The following is a 25,049-nucleotide window of genomic DNA, read 5'->3' as shown; positions in this document are numbered from 1 at the left end:
CCATCCATCTCCCCTTCACTACCTATACTTCCTTCAGAGCTGGATTCAGATCACACTTTCTCCACAGAGTCTTTCTAGAAACCAGCTCTCCTCAAACTGGCTTAGTGCCTGTATACAGGGAGCGCATAGATCTTGTATTTAACTCCATTGTAGCATTTGTCACTGCATTGAAATCGTCTATGTATGTGTCGGTTTCTCCTCTAGATGCAAGATTCCCGTGGCCACGGATGATGCCCTGTTCAGGATGGTAGCCGAGTGCCCAGCACAGTGCCTCACACAGGAGAGGGACCAAATGTTTGTTGTTTGAAACTGAGTACCATCAGAGAAAAGTAGAGATAATTAAATGTTTATATTATTGTAACCAGAGAGCTTCTGAATGTGGTCAGAAGAATCAGCACCAGCTTCAACTCTTCTTGCTTAGTCATCTGTTCTTTCAGTGTTACAACAGACGGACAAAATGCCTCCAGCATTCTGAAGATGAGGGGCAGACATTGGTGCCTTTCTCACACCTGAGGACACAGTGAGTCATAACAAGATGCTAGTGTTTGCTGGAAACGCCGTCTCTCTATTCTGTGAAGCCCACCGTCATTCATAATCAGCTGTGTCATCTCCAGATGTTCTTTTGCTATAAGTCATCAATGTGTAGCTTGAGCTGGGAAGCACATTCATACTGTTGGACCACCTGTTACTGGAACAGATCATCTTCAGGTAATTCTTCTGTAGCTGATCTCAGTATTTGTTTAGATCCTTACAAAAATTAGAACCTCTGTGTGTGTGTGTGTGTGTAAGAGAAAGAGTGTGTGTGTGAGACAGAGAGAGATAGAAGATGAAAAGAGGGAAAAAATAACAGAAAATATATGCCTTTTATCATCACAATAGGAAAAAACATCTATTATCTTGGATTTAGGGTTAGGTAGTGTGTTTCCATTTTCTTTTGCTATATAACGAACCACCCCAAAACATGTTGGCTTGAAACAACAGCAACGTGTATTTTGCTTACTTGTACTTGGACAGGGCTCAGCAGGGACTGCTTGTATTTGATCCACTCTCTATTGCTCTTCAAAGCTGGGGTGACTTTGAGAATGGAGGCTCAAGTCATCTGAAGACTCGCTCACCCACACATTTGGCAGTCATGTGGCGGTACACCCACGTGTGGCCTCTGCATGTGGCAGCTTGGCTTCCTCACAGAATGATGGATGTGTTCCAAGAGTAAGCATTTGGAAATGAGAGCCAGAGACAGAGAGAGGCACAAGCTATAATCGTTTTAGAAAAGGGTTAACCGTGGAAGTCTCACAGTGTCACCTCAAAATAATCTTTTGGGTGAACACTTGCAAATATGAATCTAGTTAGTGAATTTGCTAATAATTGCTTCTTTTTCCTAAAATGTATTCTTTCATGTAGCTTGATATGTTTCTGTACAAGATAAAATTTCCTATTATTAATATTTTTAGGTCACAGAGATATGTATTTCAGTTTGCTCATTATTATAAAAACAAAGAAGGCATCAAACCCTTTATTAAGGTAACTACTGATGCCCTTACTTGAAGATTATTTTGCCAGGGACATGAAGCAACATTCATCCCTTTGCCATTCAACAATATTTAGTGCACCTACCAAAATTTTGGATGCCTCCCTCTTTAGGCCAAAGCATTTTGATTCATTTCAGACACCAAGAGACAAAGACAAACCTGAAGGGTTTTACTGCCATTTTCTTTCCCGTAAAATATAATTCCAAGTAATATTTAGGCAATACTAGCACTTGTTCCATTCCTCTTCCTACAGGTAAAATCGTCCCAATGGATCAGGCCCCCAGAGCTAAGGATTCCACCTCCAGGATTGGAGCAGATGGGAAGGGTGTGGCCCAAACTCACAGCTCAGATTCTACAGGACTCACCAGACACCACTTCCAAGAGCTGATAGATGGGGAGGGAAGTGTACTAGCCCGTTTTGCTTCTTTTCTCATTTTGAACATTGAAGGGAAGGTATCTTTCCCAAGATTTAAGATAAAAATTTAAAAATGAAAAAGCATGATTTCTATATAAAGAGGGGTTCTTAACAGAGAATTTTAAGACATTGCCAATCTGTCCTGAGGCAGATATGCAACTGCTTTCTGGGAAGAGGGACACAGATCCTATACTTTGCTTAGAAATAATAAAGTCTGTTTATCGCATCTGCATCCCATGAGGAGAAACTGCTGTAAACCACTGTCAGGAGTTCTCAGATTTCATTGGCGCAGGGTTCTCAAGGGTTTCTGGTAACAAAAAATAGAGATTATTTTATGCTTGTTATTGCTTTGGGCACAGCTGGTATAATGGTTAATTTTATGTGTCAACTTGGCTAGGCAACAGGGTGCCCAGTTATTTGGTCAAACGTTATTCTGGTTGTTTCTGTGAGGGTGTTTTTGGATAAGATTTACGTTTAAATTGGTGGACTTTGAGTAAAGCAATAGCTTTTCATAAAGTGGGTAGGCCTCACTCAATCAGTTGAAAGCCTGAATGGAACAAAAAGACCAGCCTCTCCTTAGCAAGAGAGAATTCTCTGGCAGTCTTCTGACTTCACCAGCAGCATTGGCTCTTCCCTGGATCTCCAGCCTGCCAGCCCACCCTACAGATTTTGAACTTTTCAGCCTCTATAAATCATGTGAACTGATTCCTTATAATAAATATATATACATACACACATTGGTTCTGTTTCTCCAGGGAACCCTAATATGGATGAGAATGTATCTTCTTGTACCTAACACTTAGCACCGTCTCCCCTTTCCCCTTTCCAACAAGCAAGAACAAATTTATAAAGATAGCCTTAGCCACCAGCTTAGTAAGAAGTTAGAAGGTTAAGTTAGTGAGTAGGTGGTTCAAGAAATCCACAAAAACTGGGCTGTTCCCGGACTGGATTCAAGTCAACCTGTACCCAAGAGGTCTTCTGACTTCATGGAGCATCATCTTCAGTTAAAAGCTCCTGTCAAGTATCCTGAAGAACAAGCCAGAGACTCTTGGATCACTTGAGGTGTGCAGAGGTTGAGGAGCTGAAGAAAGACACTCACTCTGAGACTCTTTGATTTGAAAGAACAGAATCCAAGAAAACCATACAGATATTGTCTTCAATACTAGGGGACTATGGGTGGTTGAAAAAGAACCTAGAATAGGACACCTGCAAGGATTTGGAGCAAGAGAATGGTGAGAGATTGGAAGATTTGGATCTAAGTGATACCTATTGAATAGAAGACCATAATTTATTATCAAACCAGCAAAAGTTTAAGTAAAGTGAAAGGGGACGATATTAATAACTGTGCTTTTAAACATACATAAACTGGGACTTCTGGGGCAAGCTGAGGTGAATAGAGACCCTACGTGTAAATCAGAGGGCACTTCTTGTTGACTTTCCCACACAGAACCCTCTACAAAGGAAGAATGCTGAGTACCGAGGAAAAGATAATGGAAAGAGGAGTAAAACAGGCAGGTGCAAGGAAATACTATATATTTTTAAATAAAATTTATTTTTAAATCAATTATAAATAAAAATATAACTAATATAAGGATGAGGAAAATACAGAAAGATAGAGAAAAACAACTAATATTATAGTTTGTGTTCATCTACTCTTTTTTAAACTCATAGTTATATGTATATTTCTAAGTTTGAATCCCACTGTATTCAAAATTATATACTTTATTTTTTAAATTAAAGTCATAGCACAAGTATTTCTATGTTAGCTCAAATTATTTGAAATATGGTTCAAAGAGCTGCATAAAACTTAACTAAGTGGCAATATTCTAGTTTCCCAAGCCACCCTCTTTTTTCCAATATTTACATTGTTGTAAATTTTCACTATTCTTATTGATGTGCAAGTCAATGTCAACGAGCACCTTCGTGCCCAGTGCTCTTTTCCCCGTACAATGTATTTCCCCTTTTAGATCTCTAAAAGGTAAATACCAGGTCACACATTTTGAAAGTTTTTGATATTTCTAATTTATCCCTCCCACAAAAAAAATTGTTGAACATTCCCACCAGTAACCTCTGAATACATCTATTTTACCTTGAGTATTATACCTGCCTTGAGTATTAGCATTTAAACTTTTGCTCTTTCTAAAGGAAAAACCATTATTGTCTTAACTTGCATTTTTTTGACTACAAATGAGGTTGAGCATTTTTCCATTGTTAGCTAACCAGTTATATTTCCTATAGTACAGCAGTGCTCAACTTTTTGGTTTCGGGACAATTTTACACTCTTAAAAATATTGAAGACCTCAGAACTTTTGTTTATGTGGGTCATATCTTTTGATATTTTACCATATTGGAAACTAGAACTGATAAATTTTGAAACGTGTACTTATTAGTTCATTGAAAAATAATAATAAAGCTATTACATGTTATCATATATACCATTTTAATGAAAAATAATAGTTTCCAAAAGATAGCCCTACTGGTCTAGTGGCTAAGATCTGGCACTCTCATCGCCCCAGCCCAGGTTTGTTTCTGGTCAGGGAACCACACCACCCGTCTGTCGGTTGTCATACTGTGGGGGCTGCGTGTTGCTTTGATGCTGAAAGCTATGCCACCGGTATTTCAAATACCAGCAGTGTCAGCCATGCTGGACAGGTTTCAGTGGCGCTTCCAGACTAACACAGATTAGGAAGAAAGACCTGGCCACCCACTTCCAAAAAACTTAGTCACGAAAACCCTGTGAAGAGCAGCGGAGCATTGTCTGATATGGCACTGGAAGGTCAGAGGATGGTGCAAAAAGACTGGGCAGGGTTCCATCTGCCCTGCTGTACACAGGGCTGCTAGGACTTGGAATAGACTCAATGGTACTAACAAAAACAACAAAATAGTCCACAAAACAAAACAAAATTTGAAATGGGTGGCATTGTTTTACATTTTTACAAATATCTTTAACATCAGACTTATTAGAAGACAACTGAACTCTCATCCCTGCTTTGGTACGCAGTTAGTTGCAATACGTTGCTTTAGTTGAATTATATGGAGAAAATTTAGTTACTCACAGATATGTAGGTGGGAAAGGAGGAATATTTTAATGGGCTTTTCTGAAAAACATAGGTACTCTTTTTTGGTACTACACCAGAACTTGACAAGTGGCTGTTTCTTAAAGGTTACTTTCAAAACAGAATCTGAAACCGTATCAATGAAATTTTAGTTTCTCTTCATTAAAATCCATTGGTGTTTTTAGCACTTTGAATAGATTTTTTTTACCCATGCATAATTTTAAAACATCGTGCCTTAGTCATTTAGAAAATATTAGTTCACTGAGTTATGCAAATCTTTCAAACGTTACCATTTTTCATGATAAAATGTCAAAAACTCATATTTTTTAATATTACCACCAATCTCATCAGAAAAGTCTTGAAGAACCAGAAAGCTGTCAAGTTCATGATAGTAGTTATATGTTTTCCAATATTCTAATTTTCACTTGAAAAATCAGATTTTATCTCTGGCAACAAATACAATTGTTTTCCTTAAAGTTACAGGCCCACTTCCTTCAGTTTCGAGAAAATGTCTGCCAAATACCTAAGTCTGAATAACCATAGTTTGTCTGTCCGTTCTTTCAAGTGAAAGTGTTCCTTGAAAAAAATGGCTATTTTGGCTTGCGATTCAAACAATCACAAAGTGCTTTCTCGAGGTACTGTTTTACTTTGGTGTTCAGCAAAAGTCCTTTGGGCCTACTTTCCATTTAGTCACACAGAATGTTAACAATATGTGTCCTCAAGGATGGAGATTTAATAAAATTCATAAGGTAACGTCTACTGCTTCTTCATGGACATTCTTCAGTGTAATTGGCCTTTTTGTTTTGTTTTGTTTTATTTTGTTTTGATTACCGTGAGTGCCTAGCAGTGAATGCACACAGCTGTGAACCACAACGACTATGAGTTTGGTGCCGCCATCTTGATTCCTGCTAAGGCATCAGCAGTTACTTTTGTACAAGATCAATGCAGAGTGTCTTGGGGACATCCAGGGGTCCATAGACAACACACTGAGACCACTACTAAAGTGAATTTTTTATTCACATCTTTTGCTCATTTGCCCATTGGAGGTTTCCTCAGTATAGACTCATCATATACATATATATTAACGTTTTGCTATGATATTTGTTATCAAAACCATTTTTCTTTTGTTTTTGCCTTAAACTTTTGGCAATGTTCTTATTTTTTATGCACGGGTTTTTAAACATTTTATATACTCCTATCCAATGGATCTTTTTTTGTGTGTAATGTCACCTCTTGCATTCTTTTTTATTAAAATTTTTATTGCTATAATTGTAGATTCACATGTAGTTGTAAGGAATAATACAGAGAGATCCAAGTACTTTTTCTTACTAAGTTTTCTCTCCAATAGTAACATTGTGCAAAACAAAACAAAAATGTTTTTGCAAAAAAAAGTACAATATCGCAACCATGGTATTGATGTTGATACCAATCATTGATCTTATTCAGATTTCCCGGTTTTGTTTGTCCTCATTTCTGTGTATTTAGTGCTATATAATTTTGTCACACGTAGGTTCCTGTGTCCAGTCAAGATACAGAACATTTCCATCACCACAAACACCTTCATGTTGCCCTTTTATAACCATACCCACCTCCCTCGCACTGCCCTTCCTTCTCTGTCCCTAACCTCTTAAAACTGCTAATCTGTCCTCCATTACTAAAATATTGTCATTTCAAAAATGTTATATAAATGGATCCATAGAGCATGTAAACTTTTGGAATTGGCTTTTTTTCATTCACGTACATCCCTGGAGATCCTTCTAAGTGTTCTGTGTATCAGTGTCTAGTCTGTCTTATTGCTGAGTGGTAGTCCATGTACATACCACAGTTTGTTTAACCAGTCACCCAACAAAGGACATCGGGACTGAGTACAGGCCTTGGCTATGACGAATAAAGTGGCAGTGAGCATTTGTATACAAGGTTTTGTTTGAACACAAGCCTTCATTTCTCTGAGGTAAGTACCCAAGAGTGCAGTTACTGGGTCATATGGTAGGTGCATGTTTACTTTAGTTCTTTTTTAATTATGGCAAAACATACATAACTTAAAATACACATTTTAAACCATTTTTAAGTGTACAATTCGGTGGCCATAAGTATATTCACATTGTTGTGTAACCATTCACACTAACTGTCTCCAGAACTTTTTCCTCAACCCAAACTGAAACTCTTTACTCATTAAACAATAACTCCTCCCTACTCCCTCTCTCCAGCCTCTGGTAACTACTATTCTGTTTTCTCTCTGTAAATTGACTGTTCTAGAAACCACATATAAGTGGAATCATAAAATATTTGTCCTTTTGTGTCTGGCTTATTTCACATTGGGTAATGTTTTCAAGGTTTACCCATGCTGTAGCATGTGTCTGAATTTTGTTCTCTTTTAAGGCTGAGTAATATTCCATGGTATGTGGTATCATGTGCTACCACATTTTGTTTATTCATTCATCCATCCATGGTCACTTAGATTGTTTCTACTTTTCAACTATTGTGAATAATGCTGCTATGAACATAGGTGTACAAATATTTGTCTGAATCCCTGATTTCCAATTCTTTTGGGCATATACCCAGAAGTGGAATTTCTGGATCATATGAAGTTCTATGTTTAATTCTTTGAGGAACAACCACACTGTTTGCTACAGTAGCTGTACCATTTTACATTCCCACCAGCAGTGCATAAAAATTCCAATTTCTCCATGTCCTCACCAACACTTGTTTTCTGCTTTTTAAAAATTATATATAATAGCCATCCTAATGGGTGTGATGCATGTTTAGTTTTATTTGAAACTGCCAAACTGTTTTCCAGAGTGACTGTACCATTTTACATTCCCACCAGCCATGTATGACTGATCCAGTTTCTCTGCATCTCCTTCCCCATTTGGTGTCGTCACTATTTTTTAATTTCGGCCATTGTAATAGATGCATAGTGATATCTCATTGTGGTTTTGACTTTATGTGGTTTACAAATACTTTCTCCCAGTCTGTAGCTTATTTTTACATCATCTTCACATGACATTTTCCAGAGCAAAATTTTTAATTTTGATGAGGGTCAATTTATCAGTTTTTCCTTTTAAACGTTGTGCTTCGGGTGTCAGTCCTAAGAACTCTTTGCCTACCCTTAGATCCTGAAAAAAAGTCTCATATATTTTTTTAAACATTTTATAGTTTTATGTGTACATTGAGGATAACAACACATTTTGAGTTAATTTTTGTACAAGGTGTGAGGTTTAGGTTGAAGTTCAAATTTTTGCTAATGAATTTCCAATTGCTCTAGCACCACTGGTTGAAAAAGTTATCCCTCCTCCATTGGATTGTTTTTGCACTTTTGTCAAAAATCAGCTGAGCATTTTTGTGTGGGTCTATTTCTAAGTTCCTTTGTTTCATTGATATATGTGTCTGTCCCTCTGCCAGTACCACAGTATTTTGATTACTATAGCCACATAGTAAGCCTTAACGTCAAGTACACTGACTCTTCCCACTTTACTCTTCTTTGTCAAGACTGTTTTAGCTATTCTAGGGCCTGTGCCTCTCTATATAAATTTTAGAATAAACTTGTCTATGGCTGCAAAACAAACTTGCTGGATTTTGATAATAATTGCATTGAATCTACAGATTAATTTGGGAGAATTGATATCTTTACTATGTTGAATCTTCTAATCCATGAACACAGTAGATCACTCTTTTATTTAGGTTTTCTTTAATTTCTTTCATCAGTCTTTTGTAATTTTCAGCATACAAATCCTAAAATGTTTTGTTAAGAATATACGTAAGTACTTCATTTTCTTTGGAGTCATTTTAAATGGCATTGTATTTCTAATTTTGGTTTCCACATGTTCACTGTTAGTATCTAGAAATACAATTGATTTTTGTGTGTTGATCTTGTAACCTATGACCTTACCGAATTCACTTATTAGTTCTAGGAGTTTTTTGGTAGATTCTTTGGGATTTTCTATGTAAACAATAATGTCATCAGAAAGTAGGGAAAGTTTTATATTTTCCTTTCAAAGTTGTATGCCATTTATTTCTTTTTATAACTTCATTGCAGTAGCAAGAACTTCCGGTACTATGTTGAATAATAGTGATGAAAAGAGACATATTTCTATTGCTTTTATTCAGAAAATTCTTTTCCCTTCAGAAATTCGATAATAATGATTTTTATGTTAATCTGATTTTTATGTTTCTCTTTTATTTTTTACACTACTTATGTGACCTTTAGCAATTATTTAAAGTCTTTCAACTTCAATATAGTCTTCTATAAAATGGGGCTTTTAATATTTGTCACTGAAGTTCATGGAAAGGAATAAGTAACGCAAATGTAGTTTGTTTCAGCAAACAGTTATTACTGGACTTTAGGTCTAATAAGTGACAGCCCTTTACCCAGCCCAAGTTCAGTAACAATGAGAAGAAAGCTGCAGAAGTCAGGCAGATAAAACAAAAATAAAACCTTTACTACTGATAAAGCTCTATTGACAGATATGGCGGGGGTGAAAATCAAATGACTCTCAGTTCTCTCTGCCGTGCTTACCTTGGAATATACCCTCCCCTCAATCCCTGGAAGAAATATGAGCCTGCAGAATAGAAGCACTTATCTGGGGTTGTAGCCTTGTGTTGGTCTGCAGGCGGGAGGAAGACAGAGACAAAGCACAGGACTCTTGACATGTTACCACCAACCACCAGAGAAACGTGGACTAACGGCTGTTAACAATCAACCAAGTAACTTTCTCAGAGGTTTGAGGGCTAAGTGTTTCCAGATTAGTAATGAGTATTGCATCTATTATTAATAATAGTAATTAACTATTTAAATAAATTTAGAATTGATTTTGATGTATTATGTAAGGTGAGGATATGAACAGATTTTTTCTTCCCAATACCAATTCACAAAGTATTCTTCTCTCCCAGACAGATATCTTATAATTCCCCTTTAAAAATTCATCTTGTTTTAGGGCTTAACTGTCAATTTTGTGACTCTATCTCCAATTGTGTTGCTAATGTTATACTCTTTACTTTTATGTGTTTTGGTAGCATAAAATTACTTTCTCCCGCACACTCCCACTACTAATTACATTATTTATTGAGAAATTCTTTGTTATCTTTTCCTGGTTATTCTTTCAGATGATCTGTTTCTGTAAAGAATATAACTTTCTATCAGTTGGAAAAGTTATTTTCTCTTTACTAATAATAGCTTTGATCCCTTGACCCATCAATTGTATTTGGAACCTGCAAGAGGATGTTAGTTTTGTTAGGAGGACGCTGAAGGTTAATTCCATTTGTCTCACTATTATAGGCTGCTTTTAAAACCTTTAATATATGTGTTTGGGCTTTTACATTTAGAACATGAGCTCATCCGTTTTGCGCTTTAAAAAATCCCCAGTTTTCTCTCCTGCTGCCAGTGTTTAAGGTCATTCTGCCACACAGAAAGTCAAAGCTACTATGATGACTCAGATACAACTACTATTTGCAAGTACTACACAGTTGGCACTGTGATAAACACTAGCAATACAAACGCTTGCAACAACTGTGTTAGATTAAGTGTGTTACCAAAGAGGAAATTAACACTCAGGAAGATTTATTTACTTATGACTCAGGGATTTCTGGTTACTACTCCAGTGGAGTGATAATAAGATGGATGGTTCATTAAACTTGAATTCCTACTACCGATTTAGCTTGCCAAAATGTCATTGTGGTAGGCGGAACTCTAATATTATGCTCAATAAGTCTTACTGTTGTATAATTCGCTTCCCTCTGAGTGTGGGTGGACCTTATGAATGTGAGGAAATATCACTCCTGTGATTATCATGGTTTTTTCCTTCAGGAATCCCACCAAGTCTTCACAGTGAAGAGTCAGGGAAGATCCCCTTGTGGTTCTGGCAGGAGGAAGGGAAAAGTAACTTTGATGCTCAGAGCATTTTCATAAGAAAGTGCTACTCTGCAGGGGAAAATGTTTTATCAAAGCCTTATTCCACCCAGGGGGAAGAGCATTTACCAATCTCCAGCTCCCTCTAGCCTTCCTGTCTCACCTAAAGAGGGGGCAAATATCTAAAAAACACTTGTGAAGGTCACAGCCTGGGGCACGGGCCCGCTAAAACACCGAGATTTAATCACAAGGTTATAAAATGCTTCCCCTGCCCAATACCTTACCATCATATCAACAGGGTTCCAGGATAATAACAGTGGGTTACAACTGGAAGAGGCACAAGGCTCAGACTCTCTTTAAGAAGGAATTTCTAGCAAAGCCCAAAGACAACAGGAGGACAAAAATAAGGATAGTAGGGGAATTTAAAGCCTCTGGCATCAATAGCTACAGAAAACATTAAACACAGCTCAACTCCTAGCCATATTAACATGAAACTGCACAATAAAGGCCTTTAGCTCAGTTCTTATCACCCAACGCGTCATGTCTGGCTTTCAACAAAAATTGACAAGGCATGCCAAACAGCAAGGAGAATCACAGTATCAAGAGACAAAAGAATCATCAGAACCAGACTTAGATATGATACAGATGTTGAAATTATCAGACAGAGAATTTAAAATAACTATTAATATGTTAAGAGCTCTGATGGAAAACAGCCAACGTGCAAGAATAGATGGCTAATGTAAGCAGAGAGTCAGAAACTCTAAGAAAGAATCAAAAAGAAATTCTAGAAATAAAACATAACAGAAAAAAAGAACGCATTTGATGGGCTCATCAGTAGACTGGACATGGCCAAAGAAAGAATAAGTGACCTTAAAGATACGTCAATTGAAGCTTCTCCAACTGAAATGTAGAAAGTGAAAAAGGGAAAAACAAAACAAAACAAAACTTAGAACATCCAAGAACTGTGGGACAATTTCAAAAAGTGTAACATATGTATAACTGGAATACCAAAAAGAGAATTCAGAGAGAACAGAAGAAATATTTGATGTAATAATTGCCAAGAATTTTCCAGAATTAATGATAGTCACCAAACCACATATCCAGGAAGCTTAGAGAACATCAAGCAGGATAAATACCAAACAAAAACAAAAACAAAAACAAACCACACATAGGCATAACATATTCAAATTACAGAAAACTAAAGAGAAATTTTTGGAAAAAAAACCAGGAGGGAACACCCTACATACGGAGGAACGAGGATAAGAATTACAGTCAATGTCTTGTCAGAAATCCTGCAAGCAAGAGATGCATGAGGTGAAATATTTCAAGTGTTGGAAAAAAAACAACCTACCAACCTAGAATTCTATATCCAGGGAAATTATTCTTCAAAAGTGAAGGAGAAATGAAAACTTTCTCAGACAAACAAACACTGAGGAAATTCAACAGCAGTGGATTGGCCTTAAATGAAATGTTATAAAGGAACATTCCTAGGGAAAAGGAAAATTATATAGGCCAGAAACTCTGCTCCACATAAAGGAAGAGTATTGGACAAGGAATAAATAAAAGTAAAATAAAATCTTTTATTTTTTTATCCTTAATTGATCTAGAAGATAACTATTTAAAGTAATAATACTAACAATGTATTGGGTGATTATAATATATGGATAAGTAAAACGAATGACAGCAATGTCATAAGAGATGAGAGGTAGGAATTGGGAATACTCTGTTGTAAGTTACCTTCAGTACCTGTGAAGTGGTATAGTGTTATTTGAAGGTTGACTTAGAGTAGTTGTAAATGCATATTGCAAATGCTAAGGCAACCACTAAAAATCTTTTAAAAGAAATGTAATTGATACACTAAGATATGAAATAAAATGGAATCCTATAAAATGCTCAATTAAAAGCAGAAAAGGCAGAAAAAGAGGGGAAGGAAAAAAAAGAAAGGAAGAACAAGGGCAAGCAAATAGAAAACAGTTACAAACATGGTAGGTATTACTCCAACTATATCAATAGTCACTTTAAGCGTGAATGGTCTAAATTTACCAATTAAAAGTCAGAGATTGTCAGAATGGATGAAAAAATAAAACCCGACTATGTGTTGTCTACAAGAAACCAACTTTTAATATAAGGGTTAAAAGTAAAAGCCCAGAAAAGCCTATTCAGACTAAATCAAGACATTCATCTTACATTTAATTCAAAACTTCTCTTCCTCCCTTCTCTATCTTTTTCAGGATCCTGAGCGAAAAGGGAACATGGTCATGTTTTTTGTTTCCTGGTGCTCTGTCTACTTTTCTTCTCCATCATCCGAATCTTCTAGAGTCAGGACAGAAGAGGGGCTTAAGGAAAAAGGGCCAAGGTCTTTAAATCTAACTGGTGCTGATCTATATGGGCTGGATGTCATGTCCCCCACTGATGTAGCTATTCAAATATGGCACTTTCCTAGGCATATGTATGGTCTCCATGGGAACATCTGAACTGCAATTTCTCAACATGGGCAATACACTCCCTGGCTGACCTCTCATGACCCGTACTCAGCTCCCCATCTCTAGTGGTTTATCCCTGAATTCTTGCCCTTGTTGGAGACCCCCGCTGAGAGGAGTGGTTTCAAGAAGGCTTGAGGGGCCGGCCTGGTGGCACAAGCGGTTAAGTGCACATGCTCCGCTGCAGCGGCCTGGGGATTGCCGGTTTGGATCCTGGGTGCACACCAAGATGCTGCTTGTCAAGCCATGCTGTGGTGGCGTCCCATATAAAGTGGAGGAAAATGGGCATGGATGTTAGCCCACTGCCAGTCTTCCTCAGCAAAAAGAGGAAGATTGGCAGACGTTGGCTCAGGGCTGATCTTCCTCACAAAAGAAAAAAAAAAAAAAGAAGGCTTGAACCTCGCTACCTTTGGGGGTACCGACTTGGCCAATGAGAAACTCTCTCATATTCATGCCATAAAATTTTCCATAAGTGCAGCCTTCTCTCACCTCTGCCTTGTTTCCTTGCCTTGCCATTACAAGCTGTTCCCACCAGCTCCTTGACTTCAGAGTTCTTCAGATAGAAGGGAGCAGTTCTATGCACATATTTCCTGACCCTGGGAACATTCATCATGTTCCCTTAAGAGCTCTCCCACTGCACTCACTCCTCAGGTGGTGGCTGAATAGAGATGGTCTGCAAATTTCCAGAGTTTAGGTGATTCTTCTTTGGGAGGTCCTCATAGGCTTAAGGCGGTAAAGAGAGAAAAAAGCAAAATGTTCTCCACTCTCATGTAAGCTCTTCCCTGAATTCTCCCAAAGAATCTTCAGTCTTCTCTTACAAGAGCAGGAGGTAGATGTTGGGGTGGAGAAGCAGAGGACCAGGTTAGCCCCCTGAGTGGGTCCATAGAGATATGTCTTGCAGCTTCCTTGAGAAAGTGAGGGTACTTGTAACCCATTCTCCATAGCTTTAGAACTTTAGAAGTATTCTAGGACAACATTATAAATTTCATTTCCACTGGGCTTTCTCTCCTGAGTAATGCTTGCCACTACTGAATAAGTAACTATATATAATATATATTGCTAGGCAATATTCTAAGAACTTTATATGTACAAACCCATTTAATCTTTACAACAACTTTGTGAAGTATGGATATGTTCTCCATTTTACAAATGAATAAAATAAAATAAAAATGGATTAAGTAATTTTTTCAAAGTTGGCCAGCTAGTAATTGCCATGGCTGGAACCCAAACTCCTCTACTCTGATTCAAAATTCATGCTCTTAAGCCATAAGCCAACCTGCCACTTCAACATGTCATCATAGTCCCTGGAATTTCTTTATCCATAAAGAATTCCATAAATATTATGGAATTTTTGCATTGCTGACAGAAAGTGTAGATTAATAGATAAGAGCAAGGCAGAGCTGAAGTTTACCTTTATAAAGAGAATATTTAATAAACAGCAACAGTGTATTGTGAACCTGCAATGTTACAGGCAATGGGACTATAGCAGAAGAGTGAAAGAGACACGATGTCTTCCCTGATAGAACTTACTTTGTGACACAATATTTCTCAGTTAGTTATAATCCATTACTAGGTGGTAAATCGACATTGTGCAACAAGACTTACATTATGTTTTTAAAAAATTAATATAGAATGGAATATAAATTATTAGAGTGTATCACATATGTAAGTTTTGTTTCAGTCATATATATTTATGTATGTGTACTGGCTTGCAATATTTTTTCTTATTGTAATTGCATCTGTGTGTTACAAAAAGGCACTGGACTTCATAGGGCAGTCTTGAAGATTAAATGAGATATATATATATTATATATATCTTCTTATATAATATATATTATATATTCTTATATATAACATTATATAAGATATATATATTCTTATATATAACATATTGTTGATGCCTTCTTTTTACAGAATATAAGGATTTAGGTCATCTTATAGAGATATACAAAACAGAAAGATAACATAAATTAGAAGGTGGTGTAAAGAGACAAGAAGATAGTGACATATATTAGAGCCAGAAATGAGGCTGATCTCCTTCAAATGCATTCCTAAATACTTGCAAACTGGGGAACTCAATTTTGGCTTTAATTTTTGTGGTTAGAAAAAAAAAGAACAAGAAAGGGAGGCATGATCAAGTCCATCAGTTATCTAAAAGGTCAATGCTCAGGAGTACATCTAGGACCAACAGGAAGGCCAGGAAGAAGTTTGTCCCCAGGGTCCTCATTAGGGAGAAACTCTAAAATGCAATACAGTTTCTCCACAAGCAAACACTTAGCTCCATGACTGTGTGTAGGTGATTAATTAATGTTATTCTTTTTATTCCTGTCCTATTCTGTAATATTCTCCAGGCTCAGATATACAAAGGAAAGAACTGGCATAAAACCCTTAAGAGAAACCAGGAAGGGTGCCATTTGATCATAGATTAAAATCAACACAGATCCTATACTTGGGAACTGTCAAGTCTAAATGAGCTTTCTTAGCAATTAGTTCTTCAGGCAACAACAACGATACCAGCTTTGACAATAATCCATACAATTTTAATATGTAAATACAACTTTTCCTTCTTAAATTTAGCAAAATTTATACTCATAAGAAATAGTTTCTGAAAACACATTCACTATGAGTTGCATAAGAACAAAACTTGCTACTTTTAATAAGTATGCAAAAATGCAGCCCTCTCTAAGTAGGGCTTATACTTTTATCTCTTGTTATGAGTATTTCTTAAACGCAGCTTCATAGATAAAATGTCAAATTACTAACCCTGGTTATTAATAATCATAATTAAATAATGATAGAAACCAATTTCCCTAGGGAGAAAATGTTTGAAATTTTTATAGGATGTATAATGAAGCTATTAGAATGGGCTGCTCTGGGGTTGGTTGGTTGTCATGATCTAGAGAAAGGATTTGGCAGGATCTCAACTTTCAAGTCTTCAACCTGCTGCCTGCACATAGACCAGCTTTCTGAGAAGGACATGGTCAGAATATACACTAAACAAATAGCCTTGCTTGAATACCAGCTGGCATGGGTCCCAAATCACTATTTTCATGCCAGTCCTAATGACGTAGGCTCCACGGTATGTGAGCATGGAGACAGCACCAGGTTACTCATTCCATGGCTCCATTTCCCAGATTCCATCTTAGTCCCCTCTTCTTCTTCCAAGGGTCAATCCAGTCACATAGTGAAGCTATCTGAAGGAGAAGTCCCTGGGCATAGAAGGGATTTCTAAAGGAGTAGTCCTTTAGAAATTAGTAGTCTGTCCTAGCCCAATTTTATTCAAAACTCCCAAGTTCTACCTCCTTATGTGGTTATCTAGTTGACAGTCCCTGAAAATTCCATTTTTCTTTAACTTGATTTTAGAGAGCCTCCCCCTGCATGGTGTGGACAGGAAGTTGGAAGGAGAAGATGGGCACACCCCACTCAAAGGCTCAAGAGTGCCTCACACAATGTTGTCAGAAGAACCTGGCTTATAGCATCTGCCAGCTCACTTATTTAGAACATGACCCTAAGAAGGGCGAGTGAGGATAACGTTTGGATTTCTTACGCGACTGGTGAACCGAATGAGCTTATCTTGAAGGGAGAACAGTCAGGAATTGACTGCTTTTTTCTCTCATCACGGTCTTCAGACATCTCCATTGTCAGACACCCCCCTTGAAATCATCTTAGGTCCCATGGTTTTCAGTTATGCCTCTTTCCAGTAATTAGGACGTGTTTTCAGGCTTTAAAACTTCCTAGTCCATTCCAACGCAAAACTTCAATCTTAATGTAATAATCTTACAGTATCACTTTCATCCCTTGGCTTCAGAATTTCAGTGAGATGTTGCAGTCAGAAAGTAGGAAAGGCACAAAGCTCCAAGGGTCCCTATCATTGGTGTAGCCATGGTCCAACAGCAGGTGCCTCTGTGAGGCTGGCAGAGCCAGATGCCCTCTGAGCACATCTATGATCTTCTTTGGGAGGCTTCCTGTGTAGCTTCTGAATCTCTTGGTTAATTTCCAAAAAGGCAGAGTACAGTCTTCCCTTTATTTACTCAGTAGTTGCATTCCTGAAAAATCAGAGTATATTAAAATAGTGCTCAAAACACTGGGTATTTACATGTACAACGGAGTTAAGTTCTGGGTTCAGAGAATTATAAAGAGGTTTTTCACCACTGGGACATTTGAACATTGTGGGGGAAGTGGGACAATTCTCTGTTGTGTGGGACTGTCCTATGCACTGCAGGATGTCAAGCATCCCCACCTCCTCCCACTAAATGTCAGAAAGAGCAGTCCCACCCCCTCATCCTAGTGACAGCCAAAATTACCGCCGCAAATTTCCAGAAATGCCCCATCGGGGAACTGAACTGCCCTCATTGAGACTTCTACCAGCCACTTTTTGAACACGGGGACACTTATCACCTCCTGTCCTCAACTCTGAGCCTTTAGCTGAATCTCCTAAGAAAATCCCCACTAAGGGTTTCAGATTAAACTATACTTACTGTGCTAAGCACTAAGAATATAAATTCTCATAAAATTGTTAGGTTAAACTTTTGCAAATGAGGAAATTCGGAACAGTTAAATAACTTATCTGAGATCATTAAGCTAATAAATGGCAGCATTAGAATTTGAATCATAGTCTTCCGACTCTAATACATTAACATAACTAATTGGATTTTTGTGAGAAAGATAGATCAAAGAAAAAACAAAAATCACATTATAAAATGGAGCCAGGGATAAAGTTTATATTCATAAAATGCCTGCGATAAAGTTCAGTATACTGCCTAAGGCTGGACCACAAATTTTGTTCTAGAACAAAAAGAGGGAAATATTTTCAACTACATGATGCACAAAGTCTAAAAGATAAACTAAAGAGAACCACTATGCCTAATTTTAAGGCTACTTTTCTTTCTGAACTTCTGTGGTCCTAATTATCTATTGCCCTCAGTTGGCATTTTGTATATATTAGCTGGTACAGTTATTTATCTCTTTATGCACATTTTCTTTCCCCACCTTAATTGTAGGCTCCTCAGAGCTGAGATGATTTCTTATCGCTTTGTATTTTCTACTGTGTACATAATACGAGGTCTGTAATCCAATGAGTCTTTTTCTCATTTTGTGGTTATTATAAGAAACTCTATATAATATATAGCATAAATAATAGAGCTGTCCTAATCGAAGCAGAGTTGGAGATCCAAACCCCTTTCTTCACCTTCCCTCCGCCCACTCGCACACACATGCACACACACACGTGCACACACACATCCCTTTCCCAGCCCAGCCCTGCTGCGAGCGCATCGTGCTCCATGGAGCACACGTTCAAGAGGGGGCACTGGCAGTTTTAGCAGGATGATCAGCAGCGGCATTCCTTTCGGGCAGCCCCTCTTCCCAAACCCAGGAATACTTCCCTCCCCTTTTCTCTTCAGGCCAGAGTGGAAACGCATCTTCCTTGTTTCTCGATGCTTCATGACACTCTGTTTTAACTCTGCTCACTCCTCTTTAAGTTGTCCTTTTGTTAAATTCTCGCCAGTTCTACCCTATGGGTGTGCTATTTGCTTCCTGACTGGCTCCAACTGATAAACAGCAATTCACTAAAAACCAGTGAAAGCCAGTTTGCCCAAAGTGAATTTGCTGACTCATTGAGGTTGTTTTCCTCAAGATTTTCTCTTTGTTGTGGCTTCCCCACTCCTCCTGCCCCGTCTGCCCTACCCTCTAACTCTGCCCCCCCAATCCAACCCCTGCTCCTCCCTCTTCTGCATCTTCACACTGTCCTATACTCACTTTATATTATCGTCCAATAGTTTGAGGAGAAATTAACTCTTTAGCCAATTGGCTGTAAAAGAATGTGCCTTCAACTAATTGATTTTCAGTGAACTGATCATTTGGAGCACTGCTTTTTCTGAAAATTAGCAGTCAGTAAATCTGACTTTTTGAGAATTTCTCTTGGGCTCACTTTGAAAAGTACTGTAGAAGGTTGATTTTGTGAACAATGATGATGCTATCCATGATGGTCTTAATTCCCTAAGCTGGCTAGAGTCTGCCTTCTCCTCTCCATCCTCAGGGCTGTTCACTGGTATCCTGACTATCTGCTCGGCTCTGGCATGGCTCCAAACTGTCCCCCACATTGCTGCTAAATTCTTCTTTCTAAAATGCAGATCTAACTATACCTCTTATCTGCTTAAACTATTCAATGGGTTCTTAATACCTATAGGTTAAAGGCTAAACTCTCACAGTGTGGCAGTAAATTTTTCTATGACACTCTGGTTCCTGATTGTTCCAGTCTAATCCTATGCCCCACTCATACCAGGCCTTACCATCTATTGAACAACTTGCAGTGCATAGCAAAACTTTTGGGGCCTGGAGAAACTTGCTCATGCTGTTCTTCTTGCTTGGAATACCCTTCATACCCCACCCTCCTGAAACACATATCTTCTTTGCTTTGATCAAGGATTATTGCATTATTGAGGTTTCAGTTGCTGTAGGCTAGGTAATAAATAATCCCCCAATTTTGGTGCACTACAACCATAATCATTTATCTCATGCTCACGGGTTTGCAGGTCAGCTGTGGTAGCTCTGTTAGATTGTGGGTCAAGTTTATATCTGTTCCTCATATCTCTCATTATGGGACCTATGGCTACCCAGGGCCTGTTTTTCTCCTGGTGGATTGCAGGTCAAGAGAAGCAGTCGATTACTAAAGCACATTTAAAGCTCTTTAACATTCCGTTGCTCCACGCAGGGCACATGGCCAAACACAAAGTCAATGGGGTGGAAAAGTATACTCTGCCTGTTCAACACTCAGAGTCACAGTAATGTCTCATGGAAAATGGTGTGGATGCATAATTCTGTTATGGAGAGGTAGTAAAGACCTGGGAACTATAACTCAATTAGTCCTAATTATCTTCTCTGTGAAGCTTTCTCTACCCCAGTCCCTCAACAGAATGACTGCTCCTTTCTTTGTGGATCCACTCCACAATAGACATAATTTTATGATAGCATCTTTAACATATTTAGTAAACTTCCTTCTTTAGATGTCTGTCTTCGTCTATTAGATGGTAAAGTCTTGTTTTATTCATCTTTGTGTTTTTAAAGTTTATCACAGACCCCGGCACATGTTAATAAATAGTTGTTGAATTAATTATTTAATTTTTTTACTAAGTACATTGAGCAAAAGATCATACGTGAGTATAAAGAATCTAAATGGATCATGTAAACCCTCAGCCACAAATAGAAAAATAAGTTGTAGATCATTAAATCAAGTTCATAGAGGAGGGCCTTTTATTACCCATCTGTCTTTGAAAGCATAATATAAAGATGTCCAAGGCAAGGACTGTCGGGAGCATGTGCCTGGTTCCTTGTGCACACGTGGGGCAAAAGCTCAAGACTGGTTTGATCCAGACGTGGTGGACCTGCTGTGGGAAAGAAGGGATCTCTTGCCCAGAGAATGTATGGTGAGGGTCTGTTAGGAGGAGGAAACCTCAAATGAAAAATGATCCCAAGACCATATTTATGACAACGTTTTGTGTAGCCCTTTAAATGCGAAAGTAGCTACTTTTTAAACAAAAATCAGTCTGTTGAAAACAAGAAAAAGGGACATTGGTCATTTGTTCTTGTAAATCATGCAACAAACAAAAATATCTCTGAAAGATTGTATACTGTTTATTTATAAGATGAGATTAAATAAATTTGTGAAACTTCATTTTAATTAAAATTATTTTTCATATTTTCAACAGTCCACAACATATCTGTATATGAATGCAATTACCAATGTTTAATCAAACTCTTTTTCTGTGAATATTATGATTTCTGCTTTTTTACCAAGTAATCATTTATCGTGTTTCATTAAGTTCAAGTGGATTGTGCTAGATGGAGGAAAGATTATTGAATCAACAAGAAACTAAAAATTAAATTATCTAATTCCTCTAAATTCCTTTGTCCTTCACAAGACTTATTTTTCACTATCTCCTAGGTCCAGCAAAGAGGGGATAAAAGTGGGGAGAATTAACTTACTGTAATCCTCTGGATCAGGGCTTCAGTATTTTTTTTTTTTTTCACCATCCTTAAATCTGCAGTTTTTTCCCTAGAGCTAGTTCCCCTGAAGGCCAAGAAAGACCTCAAAGTAAGAGTTCAGATTGCTTAACAAAGTCTGATTTTCCTTTGGGGTTAAGTTTTTATCTTTCCTATTGAAGAAAAAGAAGCTATCTTAATCACCCCTAAATCCCCAAATATCTAGCAAGAGTTTGCTTGCTTTCAGCTCTTTCCTTCCTGACCTATCATTCATTTCTCAACCCTCTTGGATCTGATTTCCACCATCTTCACTTCATTGAATCTACTTTCAACAGAATTGCCAAAAGCCTCCTTGGCACTCTCTGGGGTCAGCGCTTAAAAGTCACTGCTCCTCACTCATCCAGCTCAAGGTCTTTTCTCCTCTACAGAGTATTTTCTCCATGACTTATCTCACCCCCAATCCCCATGGCCTCAGTTTCCGTCTCGGCTGACAATGCCCAGATTCATCATGGCAAGTGAGACACCCCAACTCTGGCCCCCCAACCCCTCAGCTCCAAGCCAGTGTAGTCATAGCCAACCAGACATATTCACATGGTGGTTGCCCCAAAAAACTCAAATTCAATTTGTTGCTTATCACACACAGTAACATCACCATCCACATGTCTGACCAAGTCAGAAATGTGGGAGTCCTTCTTGGCTCCTTTCTTTCCTTTGCCCATTACTTCCAATTGGTGATTAATCGATTTTCCTTCCTTAACATCTCTTGAATCGATCTATATATTTTTGTCCTAACTGCGATCCTTTAAGATCAGGCTATCATTATCTCTCACTTGACTTACTGCTTCCACCTTCCAACTGATCAGCTCACCCCCAGTGAGCAGCCTCTAAACCATTGTCTATGCTGCAACTAGGATTTTTTTTCTTTAATACAAATCTGATTTTACTACATCCCCTCTTCAAGACTCTCCATGGTTCCCTACTGTCCTCATGATAGAATCAACAAGTCTTAACTCGGTATAAAAGACCCTCATGATGATACACTCAAATGTGTCCCTGGTCTCATCAGATACCCTGACCCCCCAAGCCATTTCCCACATAAAAATAACTACTCCAGACACGTTGAATGGCTTCTGTAGAGGAGGAAGACTGTCCTCTACCCACTCTGGGTCCTTTCTAGCCGGGCTACAAATTATATTGACGTGAGACCGAATAGCATGAGAAAATCAAACAAAGCCTTATAACATGTATACATGGGAGATACCAGGGAAACTGAGTAACTTGAAAAAATGGTGGAGGTTCTCATCTTAAATAGCATATTCAGGTAAAGACAAAGGAGGATGTTAGGGGTGGGGGAGTCAGCTATGGGAGATTACCAGAAAAGTACACCCCAACTCTGGCCCCCCAACCCCTCAGCTCCAAGTTGAGAACAAGGTTAATAAGCTCCAAGAACAAGGTTAATACGTGTGTATTTAAGTCCTTGCCTTCCACATTGATAAGAGTTTCTAGAGATAAAGTCATCCCCCCTTCTCCCCGGTACAGAGAGGGAGATCCATTTACAAATGGAGATTTCCCTTACAAATATAAATATCTCTTACAAAGGGTAACTTCTACTTTTACTTGGTTTTCAAAGCTTGGATAAGAATGGGTTTAGCAAGGACGTCCCAGTCTATCCATACCCAGAGTTATCTATGGTGATGGCAGGACAGGCCTTCTATCTTAAGTTGTTTTAGGCAGTTAGTGAGGGAGAGGTCAAAGTTTCTTTCTGGTCTTCTGAGCCTTTATTGTCTTCAGCTCAAAGTAATCCACATACCAGAGTGGCTCATCTTGGGATGGCCTGCCCTGAACCCCATCACTTCCATTCCCTAAAATGCATCATACTTTTTTTGCCAGGCCTTCAAATGTGCTGGTTCCTTTGTCTCCACACACTACCCCTGCCTGCATGAGGTCAAATACCACCTCCTTAGGCACCTCTTCCTGACTCCCACCACTGAGGCAGCCGCTGCCCACCTTGGGGTCCACAGCTCTGTGTTTGCCCCTGTAGCACAGTGCTCGTCACTGTTTTGATTACTTTGCTTGATTATTTGTTATCATCCCTGTTAGTCTATCAGTTCTTCAAAGGAAAGGAGGGTATTTTATTCATTGTTTAGTCTCCAGTGCTTATTAAATATTTGCTGAATGAAAGCAAACATGAAGATAGACTAAAAAGATTGATAAGAAGCTAGATGCATGAAAATGAAGTTGAGCTCCTTTGGTTATCCTCTGAGAGGGAGAATATAATATTCAACATCTTGATGGCTTCTGTAAAAGTTCTTTACCTTAACACTTAGAAAGGGTAGCTTAAAGAAATCAATCTACCTTTGCCTAACCAACACACATGGTAAGCTGCGCTCAATGCATCTCTTTACTGCTTCTCTGTAAAATGTAATTTTTGCCTTGATTCTAGAAGTTAAATTAGTCTTGTGCATTTATCTGCAGTATCTAAGTTTTGCTCTTGTCCACTCTGAACTCCTGTGGTCCTCATGCATAGTGGCCACATGGTATAGTTGGTTAGGAGCACAGACTCTGGAATGGGACTACAGGTTTAAGTCTTGCTTCCTCCACTTACTGCTGTGTGACCTTTGGCAAGTTACTTGAATTCTCTGTGCTTAGTTTCCTCACCTGTGAAATGGAGATAATAGGATTATTTTGAGGTTTAAGTGAGCTACTAGACATAAAGTACTAAGAAAAGGATCTGGTACCTGGTAAACACTATATATGGGCCTTAGTGGTGCCCTCGCTGGGCTCCGAGTTCACATCTACATGCTCAGTCATTTTTCCCAAGTACTACACTCTGGCTGAGTCTAGAGGGGCTTCTTATCTTGAACAAGACTTGTGCAAGAATCAGCCCCAAGCCATGACCTTTGGGTCATCAGTTTAGGTCATTCCTCTTTCCCTTAAGGACTCAAAGGTCTTCTTTTCTGTCCTCAGGTTCTGGTTAGGGCGCCTCTGTTCCACCATGGCCTGTTTCCCTAACTTCAAATTGCAAGGAACAGAGGTTGGGGGAGGGGTATCTCTGTCTTTCTCAGAAGGTTTTGGGCTCCTTATGCAAATTTATCCACCCCTTCCCTAAGCTCTGCACACCCAAGGGCACAACTACATTTCCAAAAAACAAAAACCCCAAAACCAAAATTATTCAAAAGTCATAAGATTCTAAATCTGAATCATACTCTCCAAGAGCAAATTTTCTCTCTTGGCCATTCAGATTACTCTCAACACTCCCTCCCAGCACCCATCCATCAGAGAAGTTCTGGTCAACTTGCTAGATGCTGGAGTCAGTGAGCTAATAGGTAGCTGCCAGACCTCTTTTAAAGGTTGTTTGTAACAGCCACCTTTTAAAAGGCATGATGGTTCTGATTCTTTCATACATTTTTTCATGTAGTCTTTAATGCATCACAAAAGCAAGAGAATGAGAAGACTGTAAAATGCTAAAAAGCAATAAATAGAATCTTATTAAGAGAAGCTGGACCTGGCAAAGACTGTTCCAGTTTTAACAATGTGAAATGAAAATGTAATTTTTGCCTCAATTCTGGGTTTTAAATTAGTCATGATATATTCAAATGAGTATCGTTGGGGAAAATATGCAAAGCAAGGACTGCTTCAAATAACTCTTCATCTGGGAGAGTCCGTGCAGTCCTTCCCCAAGAGAAGATCGTGAACCCCATTCACTCCATTCACTTATGAGAATTGTAATTGTTATTATTATTA

The sequence above is a fragment of the Ceratotherium simum genome, chromosome 12 (assembly GCF_057802395.1).
Source record: "Ceratotherium simum simum isolate JZ-2026a chromosome 12, ASM5780239v1, whole genome shotgun sequence".
Classification (NCBI taxonomy): domain Eukaryota; kingdom Metazoa; phylum Chordata; class Mammalia; order Perissodactyla; family Rhinocerotidae; genus Ceratotherium; species Ceratotherium simum.
Note: the sequence above shows the minus strand (reverse complement) of the source record.